Here is a 24653-nt window from a genome sequence, read left to right on the forward strand (position 1 = left end):
TTTCATCCATGACCTACTTCAACTTCTGTAACGTTCGCAACTGTGGTCTATGGCTTGTGGGACACAACAATATTTGGAAAAAAGTAAATAACTATAAACAAAAAATAAACATCAGCAATGGCAGCCGATGACCTTAGTTCTGTCAACGCCCTCATCAACGAGGGCGGAGGAGCGGACAGAGGTTCCGGGCACTCTCTTGCCTTTGGGGTGGGAAGCTACCCCTGAAAGGCGAAGAATCACCAAGGACCAACGGGATGAGGTTCCAGAAAGCAATGGAAGCAGGAAATTTGTCCACAGGAAATTTGACCTTTAATTGACAAAAGATCCCGGACTAGTCCCCCATTTGGATCCCGGCAGATGACTGCCAAGGGGTAGGTGACCATGAGAAAAGACTGAATAATCAACGAAAGGATAATGTTCTACGAATCGGGGAATGTCAGAAATTTGAACGTGGTGGGAAAACTAGAGGATGCGAGAAGAGAACTGCAAAGCCCCAATCTAGACAGAGTAGAGGTCAGTGAAATGAAATGGGAAGAAGACAAGGGTAATGTCAGTAGCAACAGAATAAGGTATAATGGGAGTAGATTCATTATGAACATGAATGTAGGGCAGAGAGTCAGTTACTGTGAACAGTTCAGTGATAGGGTTGTTCTCATCAGAATCGATAGTAGACCAACAACGACCACGATTATTTAGGTCTACATACCGACGTCGCAAGCAGAAAATGAAGAGATAGTGAAATTATATGAGGTTTTGACAGGTAAATCAGTACGTAAAGGGAGATGGGAATAGGATAGGCATGGGGGACTCCAATGCTGTTGTAGGGGAAGGAGTAGAAGAAAGGGTTACGCGAGAATATGGCTTTAGTACTAGAAAAAGGAGAGGAGGAAGAGTAATTGAGTTCTGCAATAAAAATTCAACAAGAAGTAGCGAATAGCCTGTTCAAGTATCACAAGAGGAGGAGGTATTCTTGGAAAAGTCCGGGAGATACAGGAAGATTTCAGTAAAATTACGTCTTGGTCAAGCCGGATATTCTGAAATCAGATACTGGTGTACCCAGGAGTTGATATAGACTTAGATTACAATTTAGTAGCGATAAAGAGTCGGCTCAAGTGTAAGAGATTAGTTAGGAAGAATCAGTGCATAAAGAAGTGGGACACTTCCAGGAAGAATCAGTGCATAAAGAAGTGGGACACGGAAGTTCGAAGGAACAAAAATAAAACCTTGAAGTTGTCTGAGGCCGTAAATACTGCGATAATCAATAGATCAGTAGGTAGTTCTGCTGAAGATGAATAGACATCTTTAAGGAGGGCAGTCACAGAAGTTGAAATGCGAAACATAGGTACGAAGAAGGTAACTATGAAGAAACCAGGGGTAACGAAAGAAACGTTTCAGTTTATCGATGAAAGAAGGAAGCAGGAGAATATTCAGGGAAATTCAGGAATACAGAAATACAAGTCACTTAACAATGAAAAATGTGAAGAAACCGAAAAAGAAATGAATGTCGGAAGGGCGGACTCAGTATATAGAAAAGTCAAAATAGACTATGGTAAAATTAAAATCGAGGGAGGTAACATTAGAGTGCAGTGGGAATTCCACTGTTAAATACAGAGGAGAGAGAGTATAAGTGGAATGAGAACAATGAGGCCCTATATTATAGGAGGAACTTGTTTGATGACGTGGTAGAAGAAAATAATAGACGTCGACAAGGATGAGATATGGGATCTAGTATTATAAATAGAATTTAAAAGAGTTTTGGACGACTGAAGACCAAATAAGGCACAAGGTTTCCATCGGAATTTCTAAAATTATTAGGGGAAGTGGCAAGAAAAATATTATTCACGTTGGTATGTAGAATGTATGACACTGGCGATATACCATCAGACTTTTGGAAAAATAACATCCACACAATTCCGAAGATAGGAAGAAGCGATAAGTGCGAGAATTATCCCACCATCAGCTAAACAGCTTATGCATTCTAACTGCTGACAAGAATAATATACAGAAGAAATTACAAGAAAATTGCTGATCTGTTAGATGACGATCAGTTTGCCTTTAGGAAAGATAAAGGCACCAGAGAGGTATTTCTTACGTTACAGTTACCGATGCAAAACTAAAGAAAAATCAAGACTCGCTCACAGGATCTGTCGACCTGGAAAAAACTTTCGACAGTATAAAATGATACAAGATGTTGGAAATCCTGAGAAACATAGGGGTAAGCTACAGGGAAAGTAATATAGAATCTGTACAAGACCCAAAAGGGAACAATAAGACTGGAAGACAAAGAACGCCGTGCTCGGGTGTGCTGTTCAGTCTACACAAGGAAGAAGCAGTAGCGGAAACGAAAGGTTCAAGAGTGGATTAAAATTCAGGATGGAAGGATATCTATGGTAAGATTCGCTGGTGACATTGCTATCCTCAGTGAAATTGAAGAAGAATTACAGAACTGTTGAATAGAATGAATATGCTAATGAGTACAGAACACCGACTGAGAGCAAATCGAACAAAGACGGAAGTAATGAGAAGTAGAAAAAATGAGAACAGCGAGAAACCTTACATAATAATTGGGGATGAAGTTAAGGAATTCTACTGCATAGGCAGCGAAATAACCAATGATGATTCGGCCAAGAGGGACATTAAAGCACACTAGCACTGGGAAAAAGTGCATTCCTGGCCAAGAGAAGTCTTCTAGTATCAAACATAGATCTTAATCTGGAGGCGAATGTACGTTTGGAGTACGGAACTGTATAGTAGTGAAACATGAACTATGGGGGAACCGGAAAAGAAGAGAATCCAAGCATTTGAGGTATGTTGATACAGAAGAATGTTGACTATTAGGTGGACTGGTAAGCTAAGGGATGTTTCCTTGTCTCAAGAATCTGCTTACAGCGGGTAACCATTAGTATCGATAAACCATGCTCCTCTTTAGTGTTAGTTCCGTTTGACCGTACAATTTTAGCCTCTCTGAAAGAACACCTCGAATGTTTGATAAATTATAAAGATACATTACGACTGAACATACATCAGCATAGTAACTGTAGTGCTTTTGGTCTTGTGCCGAGGGCCTCCCATCGGGTAGACCATTCGCCGGGTGCAAGTCTTTCGATTTGACGCCACTTGAGCGACTTACTCGTCGATGGGGATGAAATGATGATGAGTAGGACAACACAACACCCAGTCCCTGATCGCAGAAAATCTCTCACCCAACCGGGAATCGAACCCGAGCCCTTAAGATTGACATTCTGTCGCGCTGACCACTCAGCTACCGGGGGCGGACGTGATTTTGGTGGCATTCCAAAAGCAGGAGCATTAAAAGTTCCGATATATTCGTCAAAATTTCTCCAAAGGAGACATTCGTATCAACCACAATTATAAGTATCTAATATTGGCCTAAAACGAATCAATAAATAAACCCCAGCAGTAATATAACGTTTTAATGTATTGAAATAATCGAATTTTGAGAGCTATAGTTCCAATATCAATTTCAGTCTGGCGTTATATGGAGAGTCTGATTCCTGCAGCAGTATCGAAATTATTAACTTCCAGAGAAAAGCATGTGCAGCCACTCACTAGAATTCTGCTATTTACGAGAGACAATTACACGTTATTCAGCCCATAAAGATGCTAGGAAGCAATTATCTTGTCACCGGAACTCTCTTCCCTAATGATTAACGCTTCAAATAACACACAAAATTGCAGAACTTTGCTCCATTTTTTACCTCTACTGCGCTTCAGCAATTTTTAGAGGAAAACTTGTACCGGACGTAGTAAAAGTATGATGAAGTGTGAAGGAAATAAAGCTTACCGTACTTTTTTACAAATTAGGGAACAAAAATGTTTTATTGCTGCTTTTCTTTACAGGGCACTCTATCACCATTAAGGGCCTTTCTTTGTTTATACCTCGCATCTTGTAGGACATTACTGTTTCGCGGAATATTAATGTAAAATGCTGTTTCACTGTAACGCCATTTAACATCAGCTTTCGATCACTGACCAGACTCCATACATATACCGTAAAACGTCGGGATAGTGTCACAAACATTTACAAGCTGTATCTTCCAGGTCTGTTCCTGACGGATATACGAGTCATACTATGTGACAGAGTTTGAACTTTTCAACAATGATGACAACTGTTAACTGTCGTAGCGTATAACACTTTTATGAAGAACGGAGGCGAGCTTCCTTCTTGTCACATAAATTACGTTTTTGCTGAATGAGTCAAGCCTAAGACACAGCTACGTGAGTGGTTCTTTCGTCGGAAAACATCATTTCTCCCACTCACAGTCCCTAATCAAGCAATGAGCGGACAAAAGTCATGATGGTGGCGCTGCACATGACCGCAGCTACGTTTATATCATTAAGTCACACAAACACTTAATTCGTTAATGTGTTTTTTTTTTTAATAAAAGCCTACCAGGTGGTGCTAAAGAGATATATCATCACTGTTCTAGTAAACTCTCATTTCTTGTCGTTAAAACAATGGCGGCTCTGGAGTTATCAGAGTAGTTTATTTCCAAAGAGTGTGTAAAGAAATAATGCTCTTAAAAATGGAAATTTCACGACGACTTTTCCGTTGAGTTTTCGTACGATTTTCTGAAATCCTGAATTTAATAACAATAGCTCGAAAGCTACGTTCAACTTCTGGTAATTAACCACCTTCAGAAAAAAATGTTCGCAATTGGTTTGCGGTACATTGTTACCGTCGAGCTTCCGACAGCTATTAATTCGTGAAGAATGACCGAAACCTTGTTTTTTTTTTTTCGATAAGACACAGATTCTGTGTGCACAGTCCAGCACGTGACTTACCGCGTTACAGCGGCATCCTTAAGACAAGTTTTCCCAAACTGTGTTCCCCGGGAAGCGAATAGGTGCCACGCGAAAAGTATTAACAACATGGCATTTTTTCGACATTTTGACGATGCTAATTGTTTTAATTTTTAAATTTTGTTTTTGTTTCTATGTTATTAGTTATGATTTACAACTGAAGCAGTTACTGACTAAAGCAAGTTTCTCCAATCTTTTAAAATTTTTTTATCTTTGGAAATAGAAAATATGTTCGAGTACTATCGATTCTCAAAATGTTTCGTCAGAGGAATATCTTGGGAACCACTGCCTTAGGCATATAGAAGACTGCAGTACATTTTATTTTGCATGAACAATTAGTTTTCAAAACGATCTGCTCTTCATGGATCCATCACGATCCATCACGAATAACCGAAGCTCAAAAGCATGCTGCTGAAGTCACGAGCTCTCGTTTGGAGACCGTATACAGAGATACGTCTCATAAAACTTCATTTTAGAGCAACTTAGCCGCCTTTTGATACTGAAAATAGGTCCGCAGAACGTGTAATTGAGTGGGAATCAACTGTCTCCACATAATTTTAGGGATCTGTTCGGTATGCGTGCTGCTACTAAATGGGTACCACGAATTATATGTGATGATTGTGATTATTTGCTGTTGGAAGCAATCAGCTTCTTTTTTGAAGTCTTCGCTCAGAAAATGGGGTAAGGGACGTGAACGTGAGAGACAGGGGACTGTCTCGAATTGGACATGTATCTTCTCTGTATGACGGTGGCAGAGCCGAGCCCTGGAGAAAACAAAAACTGAAGCCATTGTGCAGGGGCTGCGCACGGTTCGGTAGGGAACTGCGTTTGAAACAACGTGCTTCTTCCTGTTATTCTTGTTATTTGGCGTTACCTCCGAGGAATTTTCAACCTCTACAGGCCTCTTCCTTTCGAGTTATCTGTTCACAGATTAACATCTTCCACAGCTTGTATTACGGAGCACAGTATCTCCACAGCATCAACATTACTGAATTAGCGTCTGAGCTCACAAAGAAATTCCAAAGTAACTCCGTAAACTTATACATAACAGCAACTTCTTACCGAATGAAGTGCGCAGTTTTATAACGATGAATCTCTCAGAAACAAAACTATGTGCGCAGCCAAAGAGTAATAAAGAGAATAGCACAATTCCTCCAATAATTAACTTGACAAACAACCCTGCATACTTTATAAACCAGAAGGTAACAGATCCGATTTTCCAAGTTGGTTGCTTTTGAAAATAGATACACCATATAAAACACATATGAACACGTAGCATCTACTGAAGGTTCCACATCCCACCCACAGCTAAACTTGCGTCACTGAGCATAGTCAACCTATGTACAAACACTTCTATTAAAGGGAGTCTCAGTATTATAAGACACAATCTGCCTACGTATGAGAAAATTAGTATTGCAGAGACCTGTAACCTCACAGAAATACTCACACTCATCCTGCAGCACAATTCTTTGAACTTCAACAACAAGTTTTACTAACAACATTTGACCGGAGGAAGTAGTCTGGCTGGGATATCTGCTGACATTTACATTAAACATATAGAAGAAAATTGCTTTTCAGCTAATCAAAAAATTATGAAAAAATAATATACTACAAAAGTATGTTCATATAAAATCTTGCTTTTTGATGATACAAACAATGAAATTGATGCAATGGCAGCAGACGTCAGCAAAATGCATGAAAATATTAAACCGAGGACGACGGTTCAAACCTGCGGCCGGCCAACCTATTCCCTAAATCGCTTCTGGCAAATGCCACGATGGTTCCCCTGGAACGGCGCGGCCGACTTCCTTCTCCATCCTTCCCCACTCCAATGAGGCCGATGACCTCGCTGTTTGGACCGCTTCCCCAAATCAATCAAGCATTCAAAGCATTGAATTCACAGTTGAGCATGCAACAAATAACATAAAAAGTTTTCTCGATCTTTAAATTGGTAATATCCATAAACATCATACATGATACCTAATACCATAGATTTTAGTGCTGATAGCTCATCATGCCTTCCGAGCCAACATAAAATTGCATATATCAGAATCGCGGCACACCGAATGAAAAAAAGCACCCATGAGTCACATAAAGCAAAAAAGGAAATGAATTTAATTAAAATAGTTGCACTTAATAATGGCTATTATACTATAATAATAGACAAACTCCACAACAAAGTAAAAAGAAAGTCTACAGCTCTATAGAACAGCAATTTACACAATATCAGATCCAAAACAAATCAGCTTCCCACGGAAGCCAAACCTAGATTTTCTGTTGTCCCATGCGTAGTCTCACTATCATACCATAGAAAATTTATTGAAAAAGAAAACTATTTAAATCAGCTTCTCTACTAACCGTAAATTACAGCAAAAAGTGATCCATGGTATAAAGCTTTCCAAGGATCCCTACAGTAAATCTGGAATATACAAGCTCCAATGTGACCTGTGCCCTAATTTCTACGTTGGTCACATAGTCAGAAGTTTTAAGATTAGGTTTAAAAGAACACTTTGATGCTTTAAGGCTTGGCAACTCTAACATATCTACGTTTGCAGCCCATATTGCTGAAGAAAAGCATTCAGTGAGAAACATTGACAGAAACATGAAAATATTACATTTAGCAGAAAAAGGAGCCACTGCGAATTGTTGGAAGAAATTGAAATACACACACACATACACACACACACAAACAGTTCCCCCGTTAATATCCTCAATAAGCAGACCGAGTTGCCTAACACTCCTTTCCTGAAAATCTTCCATAAAGAAATTTCCACGCTCCAATGTAAATAATGAAATAATGTTTCTACACCTATCTGCAGATGAAGTATGAAATCTTATAGTACTGTATGTATCTACAATAGTAAGAACTATTTATGGCACTAAATATGAAAAAATTTTAATGCACTATCAACATCACTGTTGAAATAGCACATAACCATTTTTAATACTTTCTTATCCACATTTGTTTCTCTGTAGTTTTGTAAAATACGTTTGCTACGCTGTAATTAGCTATATGAATTTATGCCCTACATCTAATGTAAAACAACTTTTCAATTTAACACAACAGTAAAATACGCTTCGTTTTCGAAAACGCTGTGAGTCAAAACACAAGGTGCCCATTGAAAATTCGTTTTGTCACCAAAAGAAAGTTCCTCATAATGCATATCGGCGTATGTGGTGGAGAAAATATAAACATTGTGAATATGATTTCTTCGAATAAAACAGTGAAAAGAAATGTTGCAGACGGGCATTTCACCTAAACTGTATTCCAACACAGGTCTATAGCGCAACCATCTTTATTAGATGTTTGTAACTTTGAATTTTTGTTTGTTCTAGAGAAACTCACCTTTCAAGTAATGCATCATATGTTTGGACGAAAGCGTGAAAGCCGTCTGATGATGAACTGTATAAATTCGAAACCTGTAATGGCATATTTTTGTAAAGTAACCTAAAATCAGTTGTGACTGGTCGCTGTACTCCATCAACAACTTATATAACAGAAAGATTTGACAGTAGTATTAAAATTCAGGGTGAAAGGATATCAGTGATGAGATTCGCTCATGACATTGCTGTCCTCAATGAAACTAAAGAAAAATTGCAAGGCCTGCTGAATGGAAGACACAGTCCAATGAGTACAGAAGATGGATTGAGAATAAACAGGTAAAAAGTAATGAGAAGGTGCCGTAATGAGAACAGGGAGAAACCTGACGTCAAAACTGGACACCACAAAGTAGACGTAGTTAAGAAATTGTGATACCTTGGAAGCAAAATAACATACGACGGACGAAGCAAGCTGACTAGCACAGACAAAGAGGTCGCTCCTGACCAAGAGAGGTTTGAGGAAGAAATTCCTGATAAAGTACATTTGGAGCACATACTTGTGTGTTAGTGAACCATGGACAGTGGGAAAGCCGTAGCAGTGGAAAATCGAAGCGATTGAGATGTGATGCCACAGAAGAATGGTGAAAATTAGATGCACTGATTAGATAAGGAATGACAAGTTCTCCGCAGAAACGGCGAAGAAAGGAACTTTTGGAAAATGCTGCCAAGAATAAGGGTCAGGATAATTTAACATTTGTTAAGACAGCAGGGAATAACCTCCATGGTACTAGAGGGAGTTGTAGGGGGTAAAAACTGTAGGGGGAGACAGAGATTGGAATACACAACAAATAATTGAGAAAGTTTGATGTGAAAGCCACTCTGAGATGAAGAGGTCGACGCAGGAGAGGAATTCGTGGTGGGCCGCATCAAATCAGTCAGGAGACATGACTCATAGAAACAAGGAAGTGAAAGGAAGGAAGGAACTTCAGGTTTAACGTCCCGTCTAGAGTGAAGGCGTCAGAGGCGGAATAAAAGCTCGGATTGTCTTGTGATCAGAGAAGGAGGGAAGATAATCCACCATGCTCTTTCAGAGGAACCATGTCAGCATTTGCCTGGAGCATTTTAGAGAAGTGAAGGAAAACCTAAATCAGAATGGTCACACGCAGATTTGAACCGTCGTCCTCCCGAATGGAAGTCCAGTTTGCGAACCAATCCGCCAACTCGTTCGGTGGTAGTTACATGGAAATTCCAAGGCTAGATTTACCTCATGCGCTGACGAAATGGACCGTCGAGCATTGCGGAGGATGGTTCTAAAAAATCGCATGATCTTCACTCGTGAGTTACAATGGGCTACCAACGCAACAGACAGAACAACGTGTTAAACAGAAGGGGGTAAAACAGTAGAGCTGTTCTTCATAAGCAGTACGTTTCTGTAGTGAGAACTAAGCGACGTTTGAAGTGGTGTCAAGAGAGACGCCAGTGGACATTGAATGACTGGAAACAAGTGATTTGGAAGGATGACTCACCCTGTACCACGTGGAAATTCGATGGAATAGTTTGTATTTGGCTAAATCCTGGTGAATCTTACGTGTCAACATGTATAGTGTCAACAGTGAAACGTGGAGGAGGCAGTGTCACAGTATAGGGGTATTTTTCATGAATTTCTGTATCGCTAACCATATTCCAATTGGCGTGCAAGATATATGAGATAGGTGAAATGCTGCGCGTGATAGCCGCGCGGTCTGGGCGCCTTGTCACGGTCCGTGCGGCTCCCTCCATCGGAGGTTCTAATGGAAAGAATACAAATATTTCTGGCTAGCTGAGTAGAGGGTAATATCGACAGCAGCAGAAAAAGGTATATCGGGAGTATGATTTGTTATGAATAGGAATGTAGTGCAGAGACTGTGTTACTGTGAACATTTCAGTCATAGAGTTGTTCTCGTAAGAATCAACATCAAACCAACACCAACAACGGTAGTTCAAGTATGCATGTCGAAGTCACAAGCTGAAGATAAAAAGATAGAGAAAGAATATGACATGGAACGGGTAATTCTGTACGTAAAGGGAGATGAAAATTTAACTGCTATGGGGTACTGGAATTATGTTAATAACTCATGGTTGCAAAACACTAACACTAATTCTTTACAGAAGAATGGAAAGCTTGAAGCTTGTAGAAGCCGATCTCGGAAAAGATCATTTTGGGTTCGGGGAAATGTAGAAACATGTGAGACAATGCAGACTCAATGACTTCTCTTAGGAGATAGGTTAAGGAAAGGGAAATCTGTGTTCATAGAATTTGTAGATTTGGAGAAAGCTTCCGAAAATCTTGACTCGAATACTCTCTTTCAAATTCTAATGGTAGTAGAGGTAAAATATAGGGTGCTAAACGCTATTTACAACTTGTATAGAAACAGATGGAGTCAAGGGGGATGAAAGGGAAGCAATGGTTGCGAAAGGAGTAAGGCAGTATTGTAGCCTATCCCCGATGTTATTCAGTCTATGAGCATGTAGTAAAATAAACCAACGAAAACTTTGGAGTAGAAATTAAATTTCAGAGAGAAGAAATATAAATCTTGAGTTTTGCCGATGACATGGTAATTCTGTGACAGACAGCAAAGGACTTGGATAAGTAGTTCAAGGGAATGGACAGTTTCTTGAAAGGAGGATGTAGGGTGAATATCAAAAAAAGGAAAACAAGGATAATTGAATAGAGTCGAATTATATCAGGTGATACTGAGGGGAAAAAATTGTTCAAATGGCTCTAAGCACTTAACATCTGAGGTCATCAGTTCCCTAGACTTAGAACTACTTAAACCTAACTAACCTAAGGACATCACGCACGCCCATGCCCGAGGCAGGATTCGAATCTGCGACCGTAGCAGCAGCGCGGTTCTGGACTGAAGCACCTAGAACCTCTCGGCCACAAGTGGCCGGCATACTGAGGGAGTTAAATCACGAAACGAGATAGTAAAAGTAGATAGATGCGTTTTGCTGTTTGGGCAGTAAAATACTGATGATGGGTGAAGTAGAGACGATGTAAAATGTAGACTGACAATGGGAAGAACAAAAATTTGCTGACATCATATACAGATTTAATTGTTAGGAAGCCTTTCGAAATTATTTTCTGGAATTCAGCAATTTATGAAAGTGAAATATAGACGGTAAGCAGTTCAGACTAGAAGAGAATAGAGGCATTTTTAATGTGATGCTACAGAAGAGTGCTGAAGATTAGGCGGGTAGATCGCTTAAGTAATGAGGAGGTACTGAATAAAATTAAGGAGACAAGAAATTTGTGGTACAGCTTGGATAAAAGCTCGGTTGATAAAACATATTCTGAGACATCAGCGGATCATCAGTCTAGTCTTGGAGGGAAGTTGGTGGGGGGAGGGTGAATGTGGGTTAAAGATGAATGCTGTAAGCAAATTCAGAAGGATATAGGTCGCAATAGTTAGTAGGTGATGAAGAGGCTTGCACAGGATACAGTAACATGAAGAGCTGCATTAAACCAGTCTTCGGACTGAGGACGACAACAACAACAACCACAATTATTTGCCGTGCAGCGCTAGCGCAGCCATCGGAAGTATACATCCCAATTTATTTTACTCATTTTACCCATGAGGGCCGTTTTTATGAGGAAGCAATATGGAATGTATGTGGCAAATAAACCGTGGGCTTTGCAGAATGTAATGTTTTCCTCACCTAAACAGAATTCTGTGTGGCAGAAAAGTTGAGTGTAGCGCAAAGAGGATTATTGCAAGTGACAAACGTATTTGTCTGTGGTGCTACGGTGTCAAAAATTATTATTATGTATTTATGCTGTTTTCTACGTTCTTTGGCGACGTATGTGTTTACGGATAAAATAGACGACAAATTATCTGAAGCAGTAACGAGTGCCTTCCCCGACGCGCGTTATTATTACTGATAAATGGTGGAATCATCACGAATCCGGTCACGAGGCAACAAGCAGCCGCACAGTAAATGGGAAGCAATGAACTCTTAGAGGCATTAACAGTATGTAAAACAGGTATTTTGTAGATAACGGATAAATGTGTGCATTTCATATTTTGACAACCTACAGACAATAACAAATACTTCTCATTTGAGATAGATCTAAACTTCGCCAGTAAAAATTTGAAACGTTGCGTAAAACTATTTTTGTGGTAAAATCGCAGCGCTGTCCTGTCCAGTGCTACTGTTATTAAAAACGATCTTCTCGTCCAATCTCTGCAGATCCAAAGAACGTCAACCGGCTGCCGTGTCATCCTCAGCCTTACGGTGTCATGCAGATGTGGTATGGAGGGGCGTTTTAGCGACTTCCCTTTCCGTGGAGACGCTACTTCTCCTTCTAGTAGCTCCGCGGTTGACATCACGAGGCTGAGTGCACCCCATACCAGTCCTCCTTTGCTATACCCGGAGGCTCCACATGGCAGCCATTAGACGGACGATTCATCTACGGAAGCGGACTACACTACTACTATAGCTTATCTACATACTTAAAAAATTCGTTGTATGACCTCCTGCAAGTTCCAAATCTCTTTGTAATGCAATCGATTCAACCAGACATGGGTGGGGGGGGGGGTTTCAATTAGTAATGCAACAATTTTTTTCCCCCCAAAGCAGGTTGGTTTATTGAAGATTTCAATACACCATATTATTCCCCACCACTCGTATTTTGGTTATAAAACACTATTTTTAAACATAATCTCCGTTCAATGCTACGATCTAAGGTCACCTTACTGGGAGGTTCTGTATGCCAACATGGTACCACTCTAATGGCCGACGCTGGAGCCAACAACTTGCTGCGTCAGTAATCTCGTGGAGTGCATCCTCCATGGGGCCACATGGATGGAAGTCGGAAGTGTGAGATATGGGATTTGAGATGGATGAGGAATAACAGTCTAATAAGTTTTGTGAGCTACTCTCTAGTGCACACACCTGTGTGAGGCCTTGACCTGTCATGGAGAAGGAGAAATTCGTTTGCACTTTTGTGGCCACGAATAAGTCGATATCCCTTCTTGGGTTTCCCGAGGGCACACAATCAACTTCCAAGTTTATGGTTGCTTCATGAGGGAGAACATCAAACGTAATAATCCCTTCAGAGCCCAGGAGATCGACGGCATGACTTTATCAGCTGAGGGTGCGGCTTTCAACTTTTTCTTTACGGGGGAAAGGTGTTTCATCACCTGACGGTGTTCGACAAAGAATTGTCACGATCAGCCTCCTAACGCGCAAGAAACTCCCCTCAGATGGTCCGTTGCTCTTCATGGTTCTCTGTTAGGAAACGATGAACCGAGCGGGTGCTCACCTTTGAGTACTCCAGCTGGTGGATGAGTGTGTCAGCACTACCAACAGAGACGTACATTTCAGCAGAGAGGTGTCTGATTGTGATCCGTCCATCACCTCGAATGAAATGTTCGTGCGTTGCAACACCGCAGAAGTCACAGCTGTGTGCTGAAGGCCGGCACGAGGGAGATCGGACAGCTTTGTGCAACGTTGTTGCGATATTGTTGACAGGGGCCTCGCGCAACGACTCACCGTGCTTTTTTTCAATGGCAGGTCTCCGCTAACATTCTACAAGCTCCTATGAACATCTGCGACGCTCTGGTTTGCCGTCGAAAGAAAGTCAGTGACAGCTCTCTGCTTGGAACACACCTCCGTTACAGACGCCATTTTGAAGGCTACGTATAGAGCCGCCACCTATCGGAACTCTAGGGCCTGAAGCAATTATATAATGCGTTGTTCGACAAAACATTACTTATTGAACTCTCCTAGTACATACGTCACTTACTACCCGGAAAGAAGCACTGTGGGGCTACGTACCACCTACCTCCCGCAAGGGTGCGGTTCAAAACGGGGTGGCACAGAAGCACAACTCCGAAAGATCTGGAAAAATTTCAACAAAATTTCGTCTATGAATTACTCATTACATGTAGGACAATACTTTGCTGTCCTACAGCTGGCGCGAGAAGACTAACACATAAAAATATTCGATAACAAGTGATGTTACTATCGAACCCATAGTTTCCGGTATCACTAGCCATATTGACGACCAAATTTTAACCTGCCGCTGTGGCCGAGCGGTTCTAGACGCTTCAGTCCGGAACCGTGCTGCTGCTACGGCCGCAGGTACGAGTCCTGCCTCGGGCATGGATGCGTGTGAGGTCCTTAGGTTATTACCTCAGATGTTAAGTCTCATAGTGCTTAGAGCCATTTGAACCATTTGAACAAAATTTTAGAATGAAACTTCCTGGCAGATTAAAACTGTGTGCCGGACGGAGACTCGAACTCGGAACCTTCGCCTTTCGCGGGCAAGTCCTCTAGCAACTGAGCTACCCAAGCACGACTCACGCCCCGTCCTCACAGCTTTACTTCTGCCAGTACCTCGTCTCCTACCTTTGGAAGGACAATGAATGCCATGCACCAAGAATCTATGCAGTCTAAATCTCCAGAATAAAAAGAAAAAAAAAGTTTGCCAAAATAATTACAAAAGCTTTTTTCATCCATAGTCTAAGCATTCACTTTTACTGCAGATGCTCCACAAGAATTATGTACAACCAGAAGCCATTTACCAAATGTTCTTCGACCAATTACTCAATCCTACTGCAGCAGCCACTTGCCTGTGAGATTTCCAACCTTCTTCCTTGCTGCTATAAGCTGCGGAGGATCATTTGGGGCACTGGGGTACATATTTGCACCTTTGGAAGGTAGGAGACGAGGTACTGGCAGAAGTAAAGCTGTGAGTACCGGGCGTGAGTCGTGCTTCGGTAGCTCAGTTGGTAGAGCACTTGCCCGCGAAAGGCAAAGGTCCCGAGTTCGAGTCTCGGTCCGGCACACAGTTTTAATCTGCCAGGAAGTTTCATATCAGCGCACACTCCGCTGCAGAATGAAAATCTCATTCTGGAAACATCTCCCAGGCTGTGGCTAAGCCATGTCTCCGCAATATCCTTTCTTTCAGGAGTGCTAGTTCTGCAAGGTTCGCAGGAGAGCTTCTGTTAAGTTTGGAAGGTAGGAGACGAGGTACTGGCAGAAGTAAAGCTGTGAGGACGCGGCGTGAGTCGCGCTTGGGTAGCTCAGTTGGTAGAGCACTTTCCCGCGAAAGGCAAAGGTCCCGAGTTCGAGTCTCGGTCCGGCACACAGGTTTAATCTGCCAGGAAGTTTCATATCAGCGCACACTCCGCTGCAGAGTGAAAATCTTATTCTGGAAAATTTTGGAATGCTTTCTATAAGTGGTGCACAGCGATCGGTATTAAATGCTAAAAGTAAAAAACAGATCGCGATTTCAGGTTTTTTGTTTGTTAGCAAACGATTTCGGCCCATTCCTCAGATCATCTTCAGACTTTTCACCGCCATTGTGGCTGCCGGTGGCGGCACACGGAGCAAGATCCTTAGAAGAAAGGTTGTCATAAATTTAGTTCTAAGGATTTCGTTTCGCCTGCCACCACCAGCAGCACCAATGGCGGTGAAAAGCCTGAAGATGGTCTGCGGAATGGGCCGAAGCCGGTTGCTAAGAAATAGAATATCGGCAAACGCGATCGAGACTCTTTTTATTTGATTTTTAACATTGGTGACAGTTTACATGACGCTTTGTCCCTAGGGGTGACGGGGGACAGGGAGGTGGGGGGGGGGGGGGGGGGCGGGAGGGTGCAGAGACAGTGAAGGCCGTCACATATCACTTCATCTCTGTAGCGCCGAAAACAATATCTACGAAACTTGCCACATGTATCACTTATTATCTGGAAAAGATTAAGATTATTCCGACAGCAAGACATTCCTACGATATCTATGGCCGCGGGAGCGGATAAAAGGAGTCACAGAACACCATAACTCAGGAACACATGGAACAATTTTAACCAAATTTGGTATATACACGGATGATTTTTTGAGGAAAAATACTCTGACAGTAAAATATTACTACTGCCTCTTGGGGTTTTCGTGGAGATGAGAAGGGGTGGCAAATAAAATGTGATAAAAAGATCTGTTGGTGTTTCTTTTCTGTATTTAGTTGTTTTGTAATACTTTCAAGACTTGAAGCAGATGGTGTCTCGTATTCTTATTGTTTTACGTGTTACGAGAATGACCACTGCAACGAGCCAATAATTTTGTGAGCGAGTTTCGTAGTCAAAGATCGTGCCACGCATACATTTAACGTACCGTATGGAGTCGCGTCGTGAAAAACAGTGGAAATTCATATTGTTATCAGCGACAGTCCTTTCTCTCGAACCGAAAATCAGTTACTATTGTCAGCATGCCTCAGATGAAACGGAAGTCGGTCAGATTCAATGCACATGGAAAAAAGGTGAAGATATAGAACAGATTATTAAAGCCATCGTCGATTTTATGTTATGGGGAACGTGCCACCACAATTAGGGTTGGTGAATCTGAAGACCAATTTGAACGTCACATACAAAGAAACACGTCATATACATATAAGTGAGAAACATATGTGTAAACAACATGTGATAATGCACACGCGGGCAAGAAGCTAGTTATTACTAAATGACAAGCTTGCCTTCAAATCCTGAGTTCACATGGCTGTTGCACCGCAGTTCAGAAGTCAATATCTACCTGTATGCTACTGAAGTATCGTCCAATAAATTGAACAGACTGCACTATATGCCAATTAAGAAACCCAATACGGGAGGTGTGTAAAATCAGATTGTCGGTGCTATCTTCATACATCTCATGGTGTTTTAATATTTTACTTGTGTTGCGAAGTTTCTTTTGGTCACCAGATCTCCGCATTTTCTACGTTACTTTACAACTGCTTGACTCCGTCGCCCAGAGTTTGCTTGACGATTGATTTCCGATGTAGGCGTAATTGTACGATCTTCTGAGGATGGCAGATTAATTTCTCGAAACTACTCAAGAAGTTAATAACAATTTGTTCAGCTGACGACTGTTTATTTCTATTCTTGAAACGTGCTTCGCGGCTGCTAATAGACAGCCATGAATAAAATTTTAAATTTATTCTACATTTTGAAGGCATCTTTAATACTTATTGGAAAAGATATTATGCTACGAAATAAGAGACAATGTTTCCACAGCATGATGATATATGCTCAGCCGAAAGGCATCTTTCAATTTGAACGTAATTTTAAATTTAATGTACTGCATAACTTGACTGAGCGTCGACGTCGTATAAACCATTCATGTTCACCATCCTCGTCTATCCTTTGACAACCAATATTGCCTAAATACACTTTTTTTTTGGTCATCAGTCTACTGACTCGTTTCATGCGGCCCGCCACGAATTCCGTTCCTGTGCTAACCTCTTCATCTCAGAATAGCACTTGCAACCTACGTCCTCAATTATTTGCTTGACGTATTCCAATCTCTGTCTTCCTCTACAGTTTTTGCCCTCTACAGCTCCCTCTAGTACCATGGAAGTCATTCCCTCATGTCTTAGCAGATGTCCTATCATCCTGTCCCTTCTCCTTATCAGTGTTTTCCACATATTCCTTTCCTCTCCGATTCTGCATAGAACCTCCTCATTCCTTACCTTATCAGTCCACCTAATTTTCAACATTCGTCTATAGCACCACATCTCAAATGCTTCGATTCTCTTCTGTTCCACTACCATACAATGCTGTACTCCAGACGTACATCCTCAGAAATTTCTTCCTCACATTAAGGCCGGTATTTTATATTAGTAGACTTCTCTTGGCCAGAAATGCCTTTTTTGGCATAGCGAGTCTGCTTTTGATGTCCTCCTTGCTCCGTCCGTCATTGGTTATTTTACTACCTAGGTAGCAGAATTCCTTAACTTCATTGACTTCGTGACCATCAATCCCGATGTTAAGTTTCTCGCTGTTCTCATTTCTACTACTTCTCATTACCTTCGTCTTTCTCCGATTTACTCTCAAATCATACTGTGTACTCATTAGACTGTTCATTCCGTTCAGCAGATCATTTAATTCTTCTTCACTTTCACTCAGGATAGCAATGTCATCAGCGAATCGTATCATTGATATCCTTTCACCTTGTATTTTATTTCCACTCCTGAACCTTTCTTTTGTTTCCATCATTGCTTCCTCGATGTACAGATTGAAGAGTAGGGGCGAAAGGCTACAGCCTTGTCTTACACCCTTCTTAATACGAGCACTTCGTTCTTGATCGTCCACTCTTATTATTCCCTCTTGGTTGTTGTACATATTGTATATGACCCGTCTCTCCCTATAGCTTACCCCTACTTTTTTCAGAATCTCGAACAGCTTGCACCATTTTATATTGTCGAACGCTTTTTCCAGGTCGACAAATCCTATGAAAGTGTCTTGATTTTTCTTTAGCCTTGCGTCCATTATTAGCCGTAACGTCAGAATTGCCTCTCTTCCCTTTACTTTTCCTAAAGCCAAACTGATCGTCACCTAGCGCATTCTCAATTTTCTTTTCCATTCTTCTGTATATTATTCTTGTAAGCAGCTTCGATGCATGAGCTATTAAGCTGATTGTGCGATAATTCTCGCACTTGTCAGCTCTTGCCTTCTTCGGAATTGTGTGGATGATGCTTTTCCGCAAGTCAGATGGTATGTCGTCAGACTCATATATTCTACACATCAACGTGAATAGTCGTTTTGTTGCCACTTCCCCCAATGATTTTAGAAATTCTGATGGAATGTTATCTATCCCTTCTGCCTTATTTGACCGTAAGTCCTCCAAAGATCTTTTAAATTCCGATTCTAATACTGGATCCCCTATCTCTTCTAAATCGACTCCTGTTTCTTCTTCTATCACACCAGACAAATTTTCACCCTCATAGAGGCTTTCAATGTATTCTTTACACCTATCTGCTCTCTCCTCTGCATTTAACAGTGGAATTCCCGTTGCACTCTTAATGTTACCACCGTTGCATTTAATGTCACCAAAGGTTGTTTTGACTTTCCTGTATGCTGAGTCTGTCCTTCCTACAATCATATCTTTTTCGATGTGTTCACATTTTTCCTGCAGCCATTTCGTCTTAGCTTCCCTGCACTTCCTATTTATTTCATTCCTCAGCGACTTGTATTTCTGTATTCCTGATTTTCCCGGAACCTGTTTGTACTTCCTCCTTTCATCAATCAACTGAAGTATTTCTTCTGTTACCCATGGTTTCTTCGCAGCTGCCTTCTTTGTACCTATGTTTTCCTTCCCAACTTCTGTGATGGCCCTTTTTAGAGATGTCCATTCCTCTTCAACTGTACTGCCTACTGCCCTATTCCTTATTGCTGTATCTATAGCGTTAGAGAACTTCAAATACACTACTGGACATTAAAATTGTTACACCGCGAATATGACGTGCTAGAGACGCGAAATTTAACCGACATGAGGAAGATGCTGTGATATGCAAAAGGTTAGCTTTTCAGAGCCTTCACACAAGGTTGGTGCCGGTGGCGACACCTACAACGTGCTGACATGAGGGAAGTTTCCAACCGATTCCTCATACACAAACAGGGGTTGACAGGCGTTGCCTGGTGAAACGTTGTTGTGATGCCTCGTGTAAATGCGTACCATCACGTTTCCGACTTTGATTAAGGTCGGATTGTAGCCTATCGCGATTGCGGTTTATCGTATCACGACATTGGTGCTCGCATTGGTCGAGATCCAATGACTGTTAGCAGAATATGGAATAGGTGGGTTCAGGAGGATAATACGAAACGCCGTGCTAGATTCCAACGGCCTCGCATTACTAGCAGTCGAGATGACAGGCATCTTATCGGAAAGGCTGTAACCAATAGTGCAGCCACGTCTCGATCCTTGAGTCAACAGATGGGGACGTTTGCAACACAACAACCATCTGCACCAACAGTTCCACGACGTTTGCAGCAGCATGGACTATCAGCTCGGAGACCATGGCTGCGGTTACCCTTGACGCTGCATCACAGACAGGAGCGCCTGCGATGGTGTACTCAACGACGAAGCGGGTGCACGAATGGCAAAACGGCATTTTTTCGGATGAATCCAGATTCCGTTTACAGCATCATGATGGTCGCATCCGTGTTTGGCGACATCGCGTTGAACACACATTGGAAGCGTATGTTCGTCATCACCATACTGGCAACACCCGGCTTGATGGTATGGGGTGCCATTGGTCACACGTCTCGGTCATCTCTTGTTCGCATTGACTGCACTGAACAGTGGACATCACATTTCAGATGCGTTACGACCCGTGGCTCTACCCTTCATTCGATCCCTGCGAAACCCTACATTTCAGCAGCATAATGCACGACCGCGAGTTACAGGTCCTGTCGGGCCTTTCTGGATACAGAAAATGTTCGACTGCTGCCCTGGCCGGCACATTCTCCAGATCTCTCACCAATTGAAAACGTCTAGTCAATGGTGGTCGAGCAACTGGCTCGTCACAATACGCCAGTCACTACACTTGGTGAACTGTGGTATCGTGTTGAAGCTGCACGGGCAGCTGTACCTGTACACGCCATCCAAGCTCTGTTTGACTCAATGCCCAGGCGTATCAAGGCCGTTATTACGGCCAGAGGTGGTTGTTCTGCGTACTGATTTCTCAGGATCTATGCATCCAAATTGCGTGAAAATGTAATCACATGTCAGTTCTAGTATAATATATTTGTCCAATGAATACCCGTTTATCATCTGCATTTCTTCTTGGTGTTGCAATTTTAATGGCCAGTAGTATATATGTGACAGCAAGGGCAGATAAGTGCGAGAACAATGGTGTAACTTGCTTGTAGCTCAGTAAGCGAAGCTGTTCACAAGGACAATATACAGAAAAATCGAAAGGAAAATTAAGATTAGTTTGGCTTTCGGAAAGGTAAAGGTGCTAATGACACAGTCCTCATGTTGCACTTAATAATGAAAGCACCACTGAAGAAAAATCAGGACACGTTCATAGGACTTGTCGAGCTAGAAGTGTTCTACAGTGTAAAACGTGCAGGATGTCAGAAATTCTGAGGAAGATAAGAGCTATAGAAAAAGACATATTTAACGAACCCATAGGGAACCGTAAGAATGGAAGATCAAGAGCCAAGTGCTAGGATTAGAAAAGGGTCTAAAACAGGGATAAAACATTTCGGCTCTAATGTTCAATCAATATATCGAAGAAGCAATGAGGAAAAAAATAAATATTCATGAGTGGGATTAAAATTCAGGGTGAAAGGGTATGAATGATTAGATTCGCTGCAGACTTTTTTGGGGTGCAGACTGAACAGTAGGAGGTAAAGACTGCATACCTTTCTAACAGCCTTTTTAATCCGAGCTCTCCACTAGGTCTTTCATTCTTATTGTTCCCTCTTGGGTCATATGTTATAAATGTGGGAGCGTGCAAGGGATAAGTCCCTGCAGACGCACTATCCTCTGTGCCCGCGGTGGCTCAGATGGATAGAGCGTCTGCCATGCAAGCAGGAGATCCCGGGTTCGAGTCCCGGTCGGGGCACACATATTCAACATGTCCCCAATGAAGTACATCAACGCCTGTTTGCAGCTAGGGTGTACATTTAATTATCATTTCATTTCTAGCAAAGCTGCATGGTCATCCACGGTAACTGTTCTTTCGGGAACAGATACTACCGTCATATATAACGGCATACCGACACTGGCTCGCAGTGGTGCTTCTCGGACCGCTGTTTCATCGCAGCACGGAGGCAGCCCCCGTAGGAGCGCCTTGCTCGTGTTCATTCTTCCGAGGAAAGAAGTCTTCTCACTCACCGGTGGCGCGTCGACGGTATGGGTGGCCACAGCGCTCTTCATCGTTCTCTGGTCGACCACGTTCGCTGCCAAAACGCAGATCAGCGAGTCCGAATAGACAGACTCGTAGACCACCTCGTTCTTGTTGCAGCTCGTCATTAACTCGAACAGGACTTTTTTTTTTAAATGTAAAAATCAGCCAACTGTTTGCATAGATTTTCTATATACCTTGACCAGGTTTCGTCACCTCTAAGGGTGACTTCATCAGCAGGTAAGGTAATTACCTAAAATGAATAAGTCAGATTAAATATCTTATCTAATAAAAGTTTACATTCATGTAAACGAGTGTAAAACAAATAGTACTTACATGAAGAACATATCGTCAAAGTTGACGAGATAAGACATTTAATCTGACATATTCATTTTAGGTAATTACCTTACCTTCTGATGAAGTTACCCTCAGAGGTGGCGAAACCTGGTCAAGGTATATAGAAAATCTATGCGACCAGTTGGCTGATTATTACATATTTTTCAAATTTGTGTATACGGCTGCTGCAAACGTCAGCCATGTTCAAAGTCGAACAGGACTGTCCACCCGACTCTGCATTTGACGTACAAAGGGAAGATAGGCTGCTACTCCTCTTCTCGATTCTTCTTTGCCTGGTCGGCAGACTCAGTGAGTCGTGCGATCGATGGCCCCCTCGTGGCAGCAGGCTTCTTCTACGCAGTCTTCTCTCCCATGCTGTAGTTCGGAGAACAGGACAATCTGCTTGCGTTGTGAGAACAACTCACAACACTTTGCTCCACGCCGCGGCCACAGCACAGAACTACAATGAAGCGCTAAGGAACTGTTGTAGGCATGCGTATTCAAATATGGAGATATATAAAAAGGCAGAATACGGTGCTGCGGTCGGCAACGCCTGTATAAGACAACAAGTGTCTGGCGCAGTTGTTAGATCGGCTACTGCGGCTACAATGGGAAGTTGTCAAGATTTAAGTGAGTCTGAACGTAGTGTTATAGTCGGTGACCGAGCGATGGGACACAGCATCACAGAGGTAGCAATTCAGTGGGGATTTTCTCATACGGCCATTTCACGAACGTACCAGGAATATTAGGAATCCAGTAAGACATCAAATCTTCAACATCGCCACGGCCGGAAAAAGATTCTGCAAGAACGGCACCAACGACGACTGAAGAGATCAGCGTGACAGAAGTGCCACCCTTCCGCAAATTGCTCGAGATTTCAAAGGTGGACCATCAACAGGTGTCAGCATACGAACCATTCAGCGAAACATGACCAATAGGAGCTTTCGGAGCCGAAGGCCCAATCGAGTACCTTCGATGACTGCATGACACAAAGCTTTACACATCGCCTGGGCCCGTCAGCACCGACATTGGACTATTGATGACTTTAAATATGTTGTTTGGTCGGACGAGTATCGTTTCAAATCGTGTCGACCAGATGGACGTGTACAGGTATGGAATCTCATGAATCCTGATGTCAGCTGGGGACTGTTCAAGCCGGTCGAGGTTCTGTAATGGTGTGGGGCGTGTGCAGTTGGAGTTACATGGGACCCCTGATACATCTAGATACAACTCTGACTGGTGACACGTACGTAAGTATCCTGCCTGATCAACTGCATCCATTCATGCCAATTGTGCATTCCGAGGGACTTGGGCAATTCCAGCAGGACAATGCGGCATACCACACGTGCAGAATTACTACAGAGTAGCTCCAGGAACACTCTTCCGACTTTAAAGACTTCAACTAGCCACCAAACTTCACATACATTAACATTATTGAGCTTATCTTGGATGCCTTGCAACGTGTTGTTCAAAAGAGATCGCCACCTCCTCGTACTCCTACGGATATATGGACAGCCCTGCAGGATTCACGGTGTCAGTTCCCTCCAGCTCGACAGATCAACTTCAGACATTAGTCGAGACCATGCCACGTCGCATTGAGGCCCTTCTACCTGCACGTGGGGGCCCTACACGATATTAGGCAAGTGTACCAGTTTCTTTGGCTCTTCAGTGTACTTCGCACGCTGCCTTCGGCCCAGCAAGCGTAGCGCGCAGCGGCAGCCATGCGCACGCCTCGCTGACTCGGCCGAATCTCTGTTTATTTAAAGGACTGATTGAAATTTGGGGTACCATGTACCCCATTTTGCCTTTCTCAGCGACTTTAAAAGTTTTGACATGGGAACAGATTCGCGGTTTTTTATGCTGAGAGAGAAGAACACAGTGGCAGTAGTAGATAGATAGGCAGTAGTAGATAGATAGAAAATTAATGAGTAGTGGAAAATAGTAGACGTTGGTTGTTTTTAGAAAGAGTGTAGTAGACAATGGCAGGATGAGAGAACTAGGGGTTACAGTTGCAGTGCAACATGTTTGACAGTGACAGAACAGTAGTAGAAGAAGAGTGAATGGGACAGTGCCAGGGCAGGGCTATAAACAGGACTTCTGACTGTAGCGCCTAGAACCGCTGGGCCACTCCGGAAGGCGCACCTGCACCGCAACGAAATACTATACTGGTTTATCGGCAGTGACAGACAGGCTGAGTTCACCATACAACCGTTGCCAGAAAAAGATGAAGACGGAGACCATAGGTATTGCCACCATCCTTCCCTTACAATAACCTCGCGACTGACTTTTCCCCGAGTCGCGTGGTAGGCGGCAGCGACTAACTGATCGTAGTTCGTTCTCTAACGCACCGTGTGAAAGATGTCCACAATCGCCCATCTTCCAACATCCTGCTTTCACATAGCTACGTCTCGCAAACTATCTGTGTTGTTTATACACTGATCAGCCAGAACATTATGACAACCGAGCTACTATCGATATAAACCGATCGAGGCAATAGCAACGTCACCTG

At 42.5% G+C, this 24653-nt stretch overlaps 1 non-coding gene across 1 annotated transcript; it reads left to right on the plus strand.

The window, feature by feature from the left end:
• Window positions 1-21451: 21451 nt before the first annotated feature.
• On the plus strand, window positions 21452-21526 carry Trnaa-ugc. The gene has a single exon. It is a non-coding gene; the product is annotated as a tRNA-Ala (tRNA).
• The last annotated feature ends 3127 nt before the right edge of the window (window positions 21527-24653 follow it).

The sequence above is a fragment of the Schistocerca americana genome, chromosome 5, assembly GCF_021461395.2.
Source record: "Schistocerca americana isolate TAMUIC-IGC-003095 chromosome 5, iqSchAmer2.1, whole genome shotgun sequence".
Classification (NCBI taxonomy): Eukaryota; Metazoa; Arthropoda; class Insecta; order Orthoptera; family Acrididae; genus Schistocerca; species Schistocerca americana.